Source organism: Xenopus tropicalis, chromosome 2, assembly GCF_000004195.4.
Source record: "Xenopus tropicalis strain Nigerian chromosome 2, UCB_Xtro_10.0, whole genome shotgun sequence".
Classification (NCBI taxonomy): Eukaryota; Metazoa; Chordata; class Amphibia; order Anura; family Pipidae; genus Xenopus; species Xenopus tropicalis.
Window position 1 is genome coordinate 148,455,763 of NC_030678.2, and position 16,346 is coordinate 148,472,108.

Here is a 16,346-nt window from a genome sequence, read left to right on the forward strand (position 1 = left end):
CTGGTGGCTGATTACTCCCCCTTGCAGAACGCCGCTTGCTTGCCCCCTCCAACAGCACCACCCACAGCTGCGCCTCATACTCTCAGCCCTGCATACACCCCCCCCCCCAGTGTGTCCACAACAAATCATCTTTAAAACCATAATGATTTAAGATGCATACAGATTTAGTGTACCAATAAGCAGTGAAGAACCTGGATGTGGCACGTGAGCTTACATATTTTGGCCAAAGAGGGTACTAGCACCTCATTATTTCCATTCTCTTTGTAAGTTGGAGTCACCTGTTTGCATGTAAATGGTGTTTACACATGAATATCTCTACAACAACCAAAATACAATGGCGGCACATAAATACACATTGCTATTTTATGCAGGCAAGTTAAACAACAGAATAACCTTTTTATAACCATAGTGCACTTCCGTTTTATTAATCACATGACCATCTAAATAAGCTTTAATCAATTTAATAGAAATTAGAGCGGAAATAAAATATTACATTATACCCAAGAGAATAGAGTTAATTATTAAATGTACTTGCCTCATATTGGTACAAATGAGCAGAACAATCATAACCCGTCCTGTGCGTAAGACGCAAATGATAAATTGTTCCGTGTCTTGGAGGATTCTCTTATGCTGAATTAATCATTGATTTTCTTAAAAGCTATGATAAATGCACCCTGCATTGCACGGATAGGAAAATGGAAATGAGGAATATTACTCACAGCGCCCGGTGCATGGGATCAGACGCAAGGAGAGCTTAGGCACAATGATACTGATCTGGCTTCTCTCTGGGATGTTCAGGCAAGCGGGAGGGACAGATTGAGAAGTGACTTTTTAATAATCTCAATTCATTTTAAACTACAGCCACAATTTGATCATTTAGCCTTATGTCGAAGTTTTGATTTAGAATGATGATTTGATTTATCCATTCATCTCTGGTTTTTAAATCAACACAAGATTGGCTATTAGGCAGCCTCTATGCACACTATCAGCTTACAGGGGGCTTTATTTGGTAGGAAATCTTGTTTTTATTCAACCAAAACTTGCCCCCAAGTCAGGATTTAAATTTAAAAATAACTACCTAGTTTGGGGGCACTGAGAGCAACATCCAAGGGGTTGGTGAGCAACGTGTTGCCCCCGAGCCACTGGTTGGGGATCACTGGTATAGGGTATATTACCCTTTGTTGGGAGTCTGCTACAGGCCAAGAAGAAGCAGGAAATGAGACCAGTCCAGGCAGCATGGTCAGCAGGAAGAGAACCCACTCCCAGGGGGAGTAACCAGCAGCTGAACAGAAGAATGGGCAATGGCAGTGGGTCAGACTGGGGTACATAAAGGCAAGGAATACTGACTGCGTACGTACGTACGTACGTACATTCTTTCTATGTAAAAGCCCAGTGCATGCAGCCTGAATCACTGGCATGGAGGCAATGTCAGGGAAATCCAGACCACAAGGCTTTAGATTCAAGACCAACAACAGGCTGCACTTTACACTCCAATAACCAACCCCAACTATACCAGTCTTTTTGCATAACTGAGATATTCCTTTCATGTTATTGTATTATTTGTTGATGGTATTATTTATTGATGGTGGCTCCAATGTGCCAATAGGTGGCAATAACTGAACTTGTGTGCAATTCGAAACAGGAGGGATGCATTCACTGGTACTGAGCATAACTATTATATTATAATTATATTACAACTATATGGAATGCAAAGAGCAGCATCAGATGCAAGTTCTTTAATGAATGGTGTCACTATTAGTGAAGGCTCAACAAACAAACTCATAAACAAATGAAATACATAACAATGGACTACAGAATATGAACTGGAGCATAACTTTTTACTTGTCTTCAGAAAAGGTCTTTGGGGAAAGAAATGTGGGGTGCCTTGGTCTTGAAACTCATAGCAACCAATCAGATGTGTGCTTTAAAATAGCTAAACTGCTGATAGGTTCCTATGGATGATTAGTTGCAAACCTTGAACCTTTTATTAAAGTACCATGTTTACAAATATTCTGAACAACCTACTGTTCAGCCTTCTACAATAAATATGTGAGGCTCTATAATGGATTAGGGGTTAGTGAGTAATGAGAACTGAGATTACAGAGCAGAATTCCACATATACGAGATACTGACCCATGTGAATATGCAGTATCACAATAAAACTATTACTAGTGGATACAACAACAACCAAACACTGAGAAATTCTGTGCGCCAACCACAACTATAAAAACTTTTCATCCTACAACTTGCACTAAGGCACTCTGAGATGTATTTCTGTGGTTTGTACTCTATAAAGTGCATTACAAGAATGGTGTATAATTAGGCTTGCAGAGCATATCTGGTAATTATGGGTGAGGTATCGTTTGATGTCTGATGATTCTGCATCAGTTCAGGTACTTCATGTACTTTGTAGCTGAAAGGGAAATAAATTCCTCTCTTGTATAATCACACTCAGCTATATTAGTATTAAAACCCTTCTGCACTCACCTTACTAAAGTACAAATTCTTCTTATTTTAAATAAAGCAGCACAAGTATCTCTGCCTTCCTGGTCTCTTCTCTGGATGACCTATCTGATCTGCATACTTATAATGTCCCTCAAACAGGACCAGATGGCCTTCCAGCTCTGATAAGGTACTATGGATGCGTCACCACTTGAATGTTTCACCCTTTAGGCCTGGACTGGGATTTAAAATAAGCCCAGGCATTTCCAGTACACAGAGGCCCAAACAGCCCCCCAGCCCAATAAATAGTGACTGTCTATGGCATCTTACAGCAGCCCCTCTGGTATTTGCCTGAACCCACAGATTGTTAATCCAGGCCTGTCACCCTTATAGGCTTTTTTTTACAGCTATAGGACAAGAAGACCCCGGGGGACGGGGGGGCCTGGACCATTGGCCTGCAACCATGGTATCTGTTTACTCTATATTTATGCCAGTTATCCCTGTTAGCTAGTGCTAGAGCACTATGGGGCACCCCCTGGTCCTTCTTTAAAAAGCACGTGCGTCTGGGGCCAATCTGCACTCTGCACCTCTAACCAGATAAAGGGGGTTATTTACCATGCAGAATGTAGTGTGCAGAGTGAAAAATAGGCCGCTATCTTTCATTTTTGCACTATGTGCACTGTATTCTGGTGTTGTGGCATTACTGCAGGTCTATGCATTCCATTTCTGCTGCTCACCCCTAGAATACAGAACTGACTGCGGCTACTACCCCCTGCCTGTCCCCTAACTTGTACATCTCTGCTCTGAGTGCTGGATTCCTTCATTTGATTCTCAGTGAAGAGAGCAGCATTCCCTGGGGTGCAGATGTCTTGTGCCCCTTAGCACTATTGTACTTGTGCCGCAGGGAATAATTGAACCCCTAAAGGTTGAGAATTACTGACTGCCACATGGGCGGTAAGTGAAGGGGTTGTGTTGTGGCCCAGTGATGCTCCCCAACAGAATCAGCAGCAAGTCAGGGGATGAGTTGGGAGCCCCCAGCACTGTATTCATGGAACACAGCTCTCTGTGCTCCAATTCGGAGAGCACAGACCTGCAGCAATTTGTATAAGTGCAGGCCATGGCACAAAGTGCAAAAATTATGATGGATTGCACCCACTGGAGGAACTTTGCACTCTGCCCTGCATGTAATAGATAACCCCTTAGCGTCTTTTAGTCAAATTCCAACTAAAGCGACAGAGTTCCAACAGCCACAGAGTTCTCTAAGTACTCCCTTTCAATCCAAAGAGCTGCCAATTACTAGAAACATCCATATGGCCATTATGATACATTTCTATAATTCATTTATGCAATAATCAATCAGTTGGAAAACCAATTTTGAGACAAACATTAAAAGACAGAATTTTTCATTCTGAGTTTAGAACATACAAACCCAATATAAAGAACAGAAATTAGATTTGTACATTCCTAGGTCAGTATGAAAAAAAATGGATTTTGTGTTTTAAATTGATTACAAAGAGACTACTGATATAATAAATAGCTCCTAGTTCCCCACAGCAATGCTTGTGCACACGTACGGCACCTCACTCACACACAGGAATATGGCGAAAGAGAAGACGATAATTACATGGTTTCTGGAGCAAATATAGGCTGGCTTCTTCACTCGCCCCCAAAACCAGACACAGAGGGGACTATTTACTGAAATTCCAGATTGCTCTTTTTCCACAATTAAATTTTTTTGAGTTTTTTTAAGCCATCTAGTATGTAAAAAGGAAAAGCAATATGTAAAAAGGAATTGCTAGCAATTGCGCAAAATTTTTTTATTGAGTTTAATCACAATTTTTTTTTTCAATCAATGTAAATAAAAAATAAAGCTGCCTGTGTGAATAGAAGGAGGGCCTAAATTGAAAGATAAGGTATAAAAAGTATCAATAACAGTAAAATTGTGGCCTCACAGTGCAATAGTTTGTTCTGGAGTCAGTGACCTCCATTTGAAAGCTTGAAAAAAGCAGAAGAAGAGGGCAAATAATTCAAAAATTGTTAAAAATAAATGATGAGCCCAGAAGAGGAGGCACTCCTGACTCACCATGCTAAGTCCCTATATCTCACCAACTCCAATGCGAGCAAAATATGTAAACTCTCTACTACTTCTTGTTTTGTTTGTTTGAAAAAAGGAAAATAAAATCATTTTAAAAAAATAAATAAATAATTGATGAAGCGATGAGTGAATTTGTTTGGGCAGGCATTGAGCCATTAGCACGTCAAACAGGCATGGCTGCATCAAAATGAGCACAGTCAATTCAAAATAGGTGAGGTTGCATCAAAAAAAGTTGTGTGTGACAAAATTGGCGTGTGCAATTTTTCTTATTTTCCTCGCTAATTTTCTGAGGCTGGAGCCCCCCCACTGGATTCTTAAGCACAGCCAGGGCAGCTGGTGATCAAAGAGCAGGAAGGGTACAGAAATAAAATTACTAAATACAATACAGTTTGCCACTGCATGAGTGTAGGCATCTTTGCACGATAGCAGTGAACTCAACACACACTTTATTGGCAACCACTTCTCACAGGGAGGCAGACTTAAGACAGAGCTCTGGTTGCCGACAAAGGATGACAATAATATAATGCTTAATACTTTTGCAGATTCTCTCTGCTTCTCACACACATGTCCATCGTTTCTCACCGAAACCTCCTGGATCCCTGTCCCGTGTGGTTGTACCAACAGAATACTGTTAGCTGCTCCAGGGGCTCCCTTGGTGCCTTTACCCTTCCTCTGCGGTACCTGTATGTGCAGAGCCCAAGCTTCACCAATAGTCAGACAACAGGCTGTCCTTTCTGGCTAGCCCTCACTGCCTTTCACTCCTATCATTAGCTAGCCCAAGATACCAACCTCCCCATTAGGTCTGGCCATCTGCTGACTTTTTATGTTCCCAGGCCAAAAAGGAAGTGCCTTAGCAAGGTACTGTCTTATGTAAACTCACAAGTGAACTTAGCGTCACCTGCTGACTAAACCTGCAAATTGCTATAACTATATACATTGTATCAAATAAACCTTTTATCCTACCCCTTTACAATCAGCAGGGTTGGTCCCAGAGCACTTATTACAATTCTCTGGGGCCACTATCTTCCATTTGCAGTAAGTACCCCAACGTTAGGCTCAGGAGGACCTATGTAGCATCTGCCACCCAGTTCTACTGCATTAGCTGCAAAAATATGTATTTTGTTTTTCATATTCACAGAGGAAGAAAGGTCAGTCTTTAGAAAATCTTCCCTTAAAGGAGAAGGAAAGGCTAATTCACTTGGGGGTGCCAAAATATTAGGCACCCCCAAGTGACTTTAATTGCTTACCTTGTACCCCGGGCTGGTGCCCCTGTTAGGAGAGAACCGCACAAGCCCGGGGTAGCTGTAGCAAGTGTCTGAATTTTTTGTTAAAGTTCGGCTTTTCATTCTAGTGCGCATGCGCAAGTGCAAGTGCAAGTGCGCGAAGACGGCAGAAGGATAAGGAGATGCTCGCTGCAGCTACCCTGGGCTGGTGCTGTTCTCTCCTAACAGGGGCACCAGCCTGGGGTAGAAGGTAATTGATTAAAGTCACTTGGGGGTGCCTTACATTTTGGCACCCCCAAGTGACTTAGCCTTTCCTTCTCCTTTAAGTTTTTGCATAGTAACAATGGACTTTGTGCCACTGACCCTTCCTGGCTGCATAGCGGAGTATCAGGATGTACATTTATACAGCAATACATTTTAGTCCATGAAAACAGAACTAGATAATGGCTTGTTCCTTAATAGTGCAGAAAACAAAGTTTTTAACAAAGTGCAAACCACACAAAACATAATAAGCCAACTGTGATCTAATGTTTTCTGCCTCAAATAGAGGATTTAATGAGAATTTAGGGAAAAACCAGTGATTTAGGCTACCGACAGATGTCTGCAGCTACAAAAAAACCTGAATGTCCTTTGAGAATGTGCTGTCCATTTGGCAACCCTGCACTAATGTCACAATTTAATGGGCTGTCTGACTGAAAAAAACCCACATTCTCTGCTGTTTGTTTCTTGAACCAAGAATTGGGCTGCAATTAGTTTATCGGTAGAATAAGTATTTGGGAATCCAGCATGCCGCATGTTATTGACATAAAGGGAAAGTTCAGACAGCGTGAATGTAAGATACTAATTTAGAACTTCACATTTTATTTGCAAATGTAATTTCCTCTTTTGTGATTTAATTTATATTCACCTAGTTACTCAAATGGTTTCTCAGAAATCCTGCACTTTCTGCTGCCTTCCCATAGCAGGCTCTTTATCCTATACTGATACATCTGAACTTGGCTATACAGCAACCCATGATGGAAAGGAATGCAAGTAATACTAGTGGGGGTCATTTATAAACACTGGGCAAATATGCACCTGGGCAGTAAACTATGGCAACCAATCAGAAGTTTGCTGTCATTGTTCTACCTACAGGTGGCTGGAAAAATCTGATTACTGATTGGTTGCTATGGGTTACTGCCCAGGTGCAAATTTGCCCAGTGTTTACAAGTAACCAGTGCACTAGTGCAGTGGTTCTCAACCTTCCTAATGCCGTGACCCTTTAATACAGTTCCTCATGTTGTGGTGACCCCCCAACCATAACATTATTCCTAAAACCATCGGAAATATGTGTTTTCCGATGGTTTTAGGTGACCCCTGTGAAAGGGTCATTTGACTCCCAAAGGGGTCCCCAGCAACAGGTTAAAAACCGCTGTACTAGTGAAATGTATTATTATTATGAAATGTTTCAGGGACCGGGGGGCACTAAGGTACCACTGTTGATTTTTTTTAATTTTGGATAAATCTATGATTTTTTTGTGCACCATAATAAACATTTTATATGTGACACTGCCTGCTACTTGTACCGTCAGATTTTTATTTTTTTTTCCAATTCAGATTATTAGTAGCGGGAAAAAAACTTTTTTTGAGATTTACTATGCATCCAAATGGCTAAAAATCTGACAATTTGCCAGCTAAAACAAGATCATGTAGGAGTCAATGGCAGATGTCCCTTCCCTTTCATGAAAGATCCTTCTTTTGCCTCGGAACTTTAGAGGTTTTGGATTTTTGATGCTGGTTTTTGTGTGCCAATTCTAAAATTGCAGTTTTCAGGGCAATAGTTCTGCGCAGACTTTTTCAGTTTGGATTTTTTTTGTAAATGTCAGACATTCATGGAAATTAGTTTAGTTGAATTTTTAGGAAAAAAAATAAGAGAAATGTTAGGCTCCATCAGTTTACTTGATAGCAGTCTATTTTGATCCATTATGCCAATTCCACCCGAAACTGCAGCCGATTGTTCTCTTAAGTTATCTGAAAGCATCACATGGGGTTACTGAGTAAATCCTGCCTAGCAACAAAGAACACCTCATCCTCTCACCGATAGGCTTTCTTCTTTCTGCTTTGCCAGAAATATCAGCTATCCAAGTGACTGAAATTATGATGGTTCATAGACATCCCACCTATAGTATTGAGCTCATATCTTATAATGTCAACATTAGTAAGGATTATTTTGATTGGTTGCTATGTTTAAAAGAAGAAGTTAACATCATAGCCCCAATATAAAGCTTTACTGTTACCTTAACCAAGTTTGAAGGGATGCCCACTGCCTGTGTTTTCTTAAATAACCGTTTTTTGATCGTTTTTCTCCACATATTTATTTCTGAAGTGCTGTGAAACCTTTGGGGCCTTCTTGCTGGGAATACACTGCCTTACAGGGGGACTTAGAAAAACCAATTTACCAAAATGCAGTGCTTTAGGCTGTATGACTCAAACTAATTTAGATTTTCATTAAATATGAACTTGATGTGATTTGTGTCCTGTCCTTCTGAAACGGCGAGTTTTCTAATGAGATTGGGAGTGTTCATTCTAATCTAAATGAAAAACGTGTACATTGTAAATATGTACAACTGGGAGACTCTATATGTACAAACAAATATACAGGTATGGGACCCGTATACATAAATCTGTTATCCAGAAAGCTCTGAATTACAAGATGGTCATCGCCCATAGACTCCATTTTAATCAAATAATTCACATTTTTCATTTTCTCTATAATAATAAAACAGTACCTTGTACTTGATCCCAACTACGATATCCTTAATCCTTATTGGTGAAAAAAATAATCCTATTGGGTTTAATTAATGTTTAAATGATTTTTTAGTAGACTTAAGGGGAGATTTATTAACGTTCATACTTTGTCCTCTAGCTTTTAAGAGCTAAAAATTGCGTATTTAGATAATTAGTCTAAAACCAAAATGTTCTGCTATTTAAGTGTAAAACAAAAAAAGCTGGCGAGGTCATGTAGAAGCCATTGGGAGCTGTCTTTAATAGACTGAAAAATCAAGGTTTTAGAGGTTCTTGGGATTTTGTTCATTTGTAATTGCGCAAAAATTCTTCCAAAAATGAAGATTTCAAGTTTTACGTATTCTTTTTCATTTTGTGTTTTTTTCTTTTGCGTTTTTTATATTCAGATTTTTTTAATAAATGTGCAGACATTTGTGTTTTTTTTTTTAAAAAAGTGAGTTAATTCATGGCAAAAAAATTGGAAAATGACATAAATACAAATGTTAATAAAGCACAGCAATCAAAAATACAAAAAAAGACCAGGTCCTGAGAATTCAGGATAACAGGTCCCATACATATATACACAGTATATATAGATGGATGGGGTCCTCGCTATGAGCACTGTTGCACCTACTGATGCAAAGGAACCATGAAGCAACCACAAACACTGAACCAAGCAGTAGCTCCAGGGTTCCCACAGTGCTGGTGTCAGAAGGCACAGAGACACCAAAAGAACTGGGTGCACATGTAACGCTCATGCCAAAATTGATACCGACCAGACATAAATAAACATATACATACATACATCTGTTCTATGTTGAAGTGTGAGTGTAATTTTGGCCTCAAGAATGACAGGTGCAATTCCCTTAGCAACTGCAGTAACACTGAAAATCTAGGGGGGACACTGCATTGTGGGAAACAACATGGGGATTTCATCCAAAAGTGCACTTTGCCCATGGCACTTGTGGTCATAAATGACCCCTGGAGTGTTTAATCCTGTTAAACCTGTATAATAACCAGATTCACCCTTGGTTGCTAAGGTCAGATACATAGCACTCAGGCATTTAAGCTAGTGCCCCACTAATATCCCGAAATGCCTTTCTACTGGCAGTAAAGTGAATTGCCAGTGGTAATGCATACGCATCGCTTTGTTTTCTGTAGTTGCACAAAGTTGCCTGCAAGAGAAAACTTTTTGTGACTTTGGAAAAATGAAGCAACGCATGCCTTTCCATCGGCGAATCACTTTGTTGCCGGTAGAAAGGTATTTTGGGTAGATTAGTTGCCCGCGGTAGCAGATCTAGATTTATCGGGGGCGACTCTCCATGGGGGCATTAGCCTTAGGGTGATTACAATTTTATTTCAGAGAAAAGGGCTGAGATGCAAATGAAAAGGCATTGGAACCTGGTAAAGTAGGGAAAGGCTTGAATTATTTAATCAGGTATGGGAATGCTTAAATGGAGTCTATGGAGTTGTTGATCCTGTAATACTTTCTGTAAAATAGGTTTCCAGATATTGGATCCTATACCTGTACTATGAGAACTGTTACAAGCTGTATTTGCACATTTAAGGGAAATTTAGGAACATGCCAAGCATTGGATGAAATGGAGAGCGCATAATAGGGCACTGGTGTGCAAACATGCTCCTGCACATTGCCAATGCATTCATCCTGCCCCTCCTGGTAAATGGCACCCCACTGTGCCTGCTGACACTGGGGAATACCAGTGCTAGACCAGGGTTCCCACAATGGGTTGCGTCAGTAGATGCACCATGATTGCGCCCAGTGAGTCAGTTCTGATGCATTGCAACTGTGCTGGGCCTAACTTGGAGCATGGTCACAATTATATTGGAATTATGGGGGAAATGCTGCATTATGGGTAAAAAACATAGCAACTTGCATCCAAATTTGCACTTTGCACTCTGCAAAGTGACCCCTTATATCCTAATATTTACTGCATGCATTGTTATTACACCATAAAGCTGCTTTAAAGAGAAGGGGATACAGTATTGATAAGAACCACCCAGGGAACAGATGTGGAATATTAATACTAATGCTACTAAATCTACAGAAAGCTGTTTTATTTTGTGAATAGCAACTCTCACTGATTATTCTTGACATATTATGGTACAGGTATGGGACCTGTTATCCAGAATGTTCGGGAGGGATCTTTCAGTAATTTGGATCCCCATACCTTAATTCTACTAAAAAATCATTTAAACATTAATTAAAGACAAATTGATTATTTTACCTCCAATAAGGATTAATTATATCTTAGTTGCGATCAGGTACGTTACTGTTTTTTTATTACATTATTTTAAAAAATTTAAATTTTTTGACTATAATGGAGTGTATTGGCGATGGACTTCCCCTAATTCGGAACTTTCTGGGTAACAGGTTTCCAGGTAACAGATCCCATAACTTTATATACCCTGCAATTGCACCATATATGCCCTCGCTGTATTAGGTGATAGCTGGATTTATGAGAAGCTGATATAACCCAAGGTGAATGTTTACTGTTTGCTTAAAAATTCCGTGTACAGAGGAGATATGATAAAAGGTTACTTATACGGCTGAGTAAGACCAACAGCTATAACAGTTTATTTTGTGTTAAATAACCACTGAATATAATGCGCAGCTGAGCTGAGTTTTAAACTGGGATTTGCTGCAAGGACTTAGGGTACAATAACAATGACAGCTTTATAGATATTCACAGCTGTAAATATGTTTGGAGTATAAATTATATGCATTGCCTGCAGGATTGCAGAGTATTTGCAAACCACAATAAGATTCCAGCTTTAGAGCAGCAGCCAATGGAGCCTCTCCCACTGGCACTTAGGGGCACATTTACGCTCCGAGCATATTTTCGCCAAATTTTTCTGGCGTCCACACGACTTTTTCGTACACCACACAACTTTTTCATACACTTGCGCGAAAAAGTCGGAAAGGTTTTATCGCTGTCTACAATGGTTCGGTACAAAAATTTTGTGACTTTCGGATCGCCAATACGATATTATCGTGACTAATACGATTTTTTCGTAAGAATTTTCAGGATATTTGCGATCTTCAGAAAATTTTGTTTCCAATCCGAATTTTTCCCATTCGGGATTCGAATTTGTGGATTAGTAAATCTGCCCCCTTGTGTTGGAATCACTCATTATTATGATGAGGCAGAACTGTAGGTCCCTGGGAAGTCCTGAGGTCTCCTGCATACTGTGGGCATGTCATTCCTATAACATATTGATTAGAAAACTCACAAAATTCTTTTCATGAGAGTCTTACAGAAAAGTCAATATAGCATGTTGTGTTCCACCTGTGTTTGGCGTTTACATGCGCCCATGTGCAGGCACACAGCAAAGAATGCGCTCCCGTGTGGTGGAACACAGAGGAACACACCGCAGGGAAATGCAGAAAGAAATGCTTGTGTGTACGAGCCTAGAGTTGGACAAAATGAATAGGGAATGAATCACTGACACATTTTTTTTACATGCGAGATAATGGGAAATATATGCAGCAAATGGACCCCAACATGTCTTAGGAACTGAGGTTAGGAATCAGATATTTTAATGTAATATATAGGAAACAATGTACCACATATTGTAAATACAGGCATAGGACCAGTTATCCAGATTGCTCAGGAGATCAGGTTTTCTGTATAAGGGGTCTCTCCCCAATTTGGATATCCATACCTTAAGTCTTCTAAAAAATATTTTAAACATTAATTGGTTCTCTTTCCCCCATCCAACACCCATAATGTCCCTGAGATATCTATCACAATTAACAATTCTACCATCACCCCATCTTCCCAGGCCCGGTGCCTTGGGGTTATCCTTGATTCTGCCCTGTCCTTCACTCCTCATATCCAGTCACTTATCAAATCATGTCACTTTCACCTAAGAAATATTTCCAAAATATGATAATTTATCACCCAAGATGCTGCCAAAATTCTTATTCACTCTTATAATATCTTGCATGGAGTATACTGCACTGGCTCCCACTACCATCCAGGATAAAATTCAAACTAATGACTCTCACATACGAAGCAGTCCATAACTCTGCCCCACCCTACATATCTGAACTCATCTCTAGGTACCATCCAACCCGCTTGTTACGCTCCTCTACTGACCTGCTCCTCAACTCCTCTCTCCTTCCCTCCTCACACGCTCGCATTCAAGGCTTTGCAAAGGCTGCCCCCCTTCTCTGGAAAATTGAAAGAAAACACTTCATTGGTTGCTAGGGATTACTAACCCTGGTGCCAACTTTGTGATTTTTTTTATTATTCACCTTATTTTTTATTATTCACATACATCTAATGTAACTTAGCTCAGGCCCTTTAAGTTTAGTTTTGTGTAATCCTAGGAGGAAAAAAATTACCGTAATTTTATAATGAGTTCCCTTATTAAAAAAATGCATCAGTTGTAGATAAAAGACTTGCCTCATTCAGGTATCCAGAGATTCAGTCAAGCAACATTAAGGGGCAGATTTAGCAAAATTTTAATGGGAGGTATAACTGAAATCGAAGTTTTTGTGGCAAAAATCAGGAATTTGAGTTTCAGATTCATTAAGCACAAAAAAAAAAAAACTTTACTGACTTCTACATGAACACTTGGCAACTATTTAATCCTGGTTTCTTTCTATTTATATATATATATATATATAAAGAAACCAGGATAAAATAGTTGGCAAGTGTTCATGTAGAAGTCAGTAAAGCTGAATGTTCAAAATTCAATCTCTTTTTTTTAAATTTGAAATTTCGAGACTCAAATGAAATTTGGCATTGAAAACAATGGGTAGAATGCAATTTCACTGTGTTTAAGTTTTTTCCACATTTCATCAAAGTTTAACTTTTTTTTACCATAAATAATCACTTATTTGTGATTTTGGCTTTTTTAAATGAAAGTTTGAAATAATTTTCAAAATGTATTTAATCTGCCTCCCCAGGTTCAGTTCACTAAGGCTGAACATTTAGGATTCAGCCAAACCCAAATCCTATTTGTTTATATAGGCAGAAACCACTGTTACCCAGAACCATTTTTATTTTGTAGACTTTGTTTGTTAAAGTATTGTAAGACCCCTGTGTGTTATGAAATATTGTACAGAGTTGTGTAAATTGCTATCCCTATATCAATAAATGATAATAATGAGGATATACTTTTTATACATGTACCATTGCTAAAGTTTTGCCTGAGATAATTAAAGGCACAAAGTGGCAATTACATTTCAGGACTAATTGTGTTGCTATTACGCACAGGGTGCAGGGTGCTCAGAATTGAGCTGCTTGTGAACGTCATACAGTCATTGTACCCTGCGCCTGATGTAATTCTACTGCATTAGAGCCATTAAGTGCCATAAATCTTACCTCCCAGCAGGAAAATATTAGGTTTGCATAATCTGAAAAAAAACAGGTTGCCAAACACAGGGTAGGAATATAACCAGCGCCCGGAACATTTTGGTTTCCCCTAAGAACAGGAACAATGATGCTGAAAGACAGGATACTAATTATATCTAAATATGTACAACTAAATATATAATTTTCCTATTCTTGAAATAGACTGCTCTGTTATGTCTGAGTTAACTTTTTGTATAACATAAAAAAAGATATTCTGAGACAATTTTCAATTGGTCTTCATTTTTTGTTATTTGTAGTTTTTTAATTATTTCAATTTTTGCTCAGCAGCTCTCTAGTTTGGAGTTTCAACAGCTAGTTGCTAGGGTCTTAATTACCTTAGCAACCAGGGAGTGGTTTGAATGAGAGACTGATATATTTATAGAAAAGCACCTGAATAGAAAAATGTGTTATATAAAGTAACAATAGCAATAAACAATAGCCTCAAAGAGAAAATGTTTTTGGCTCCTGGGGTCTCTGACCCCATTGGAAACCCAATTGGAAAGAGTTAGAAGTAGAAATCCAGAAAGTTCTGAATTACAGAAATGCCGTCTCCCTAAGACTCCATTATAAACAAATAATTCTAATTTTTAAAAATGATTTCCTTTTTCTCTGTAATAATAAAACAGTACCTTGTACTTGATCCCAACTAAGATATAATTAATCCTTATTTGAGGCAAAACAATCCTATTGGGTTTATTCAATAATGATTTTTAGTAGACTTAAGTTATGGAGATCCAAATTAAGGAAAGATCCCTTATCCAGGTCCCATACCTGTACCTCTTTAAATTATGTTGAGCTCTTTGGAATAATTCGGGAATAACTATCCAAAAGAGTTCACCATTAAGAATCACAATTTTTTTAGCGACATACAAATAAATTGTTTCTCTGGTTATTACAGTTATATTTTTATTTATAAAGAATGAATCTAATATGCCTAGCCAGTTATTTTGTATGATTTGGCTCAGTTTCATTCTTGGTTATCTTGGAACAAAAGGGAAATCTTACTGTAGTTGAACTCTTTGCCTTTCTATTATCTGATGCTGGCTTATTAGTTTATATTATACAAAAAAAACATTTAACTAGTTTTGTTAAATGCATATACTGTATAATATTAATATTAATATACTATTATATTAAGCTATTTAATACAGGCTTGCACGTCAACAATCACTAGTATTTTTATGTGTGGAAAAGCAAACACCATATAGTCTGAGGATAACACAAGACATTTTTACAGAATGTTTTACATAATTGCTACCATTGGGCATAAAAACGAATGTAGAATTTTATTGTACAGGTATGGGATTCATTATCCAGAAACTCATTACCCAGAAAGCTATAAATTACAGAAAGGCCATATCACATGGACTCTATTAATTGATATTAAATTAATTCAAATTTTTATAATTGATTTCCTTTTTCTATGTAATAATATTACAGTACCGTGTACTTAATCCCAACTAAGCTGCATGGATTCATATTGGTGGCAAAACAATCCTATTAGAAGAATTCTTAAGATCCAAATTAGAGAAAGATAATTTGTTTAGAGACATTCTCCTTCTATCCCTCCCATATTTTTTTGCCAGTTCCCTCGGGAACTCCTAAATGTACCTCGTCAGGGCACCCAACAACTTTCAGCAGGGTAGCCTGTCCATGTGCTTGATATTTACTGCACTGACTGCCGGTACTGCATTATCCCACAAGCTGGCACTCCTTTCAGCTGTGGGCAGGGTCGGACTGGGGGGTGCAGGGCCCACCGGGGCTCTCGACCCAGGGGGCCTGCTGGCCATGTCCCCTAACGCCCCCACCCGCAGGGGCCCCCCTAACTCCCCAGAGGGTCCCCCACCCGACAGGGAGCACCAGCAAGGATCAGGTCTGGGCCGCCGGGGCCCACTGGGATTTCTCCCGGTGTCCCGGTGGCCCAGTCCGACCCTGGCTGTGGGGCCAACTGATCCCATGACTCCAAAGCAGTACCAAACTATCTTGCTGAGAAAAATAGGCTGCCACAAACCAGACCTCAGTCAAAAGGGTGCTGCTTCAAACTATTTATTTCAAGATTCTACATTTTTTCATGGTGCAAAAAGCCTTACATATTTCATGCCACACTGGGGCACTTAGTTTTAGGCTGATAAAACAATTGTGACACACTGTTTGAAGGAAATTAAGCCAATCGTAAAGGTTAGAACAAAACTTCCAATGACAGCGATTGTGCTGACTATATTCACATATTACTTTATATACAAATACATGTTATCAGATGCAGTTTTTTATGTACTTATGAGCATACCCATTTATTTATAAAGTAAAAACATATTCTTATACATTCCTAAGTACATATAATTCATCATATAATTGACATTTCACATATAATGTCAACTTTCAGGTTGATACCAAAGGCTTAATTTCCTGGGTCTGGGGCCTGTGCACCTAGACCCACCA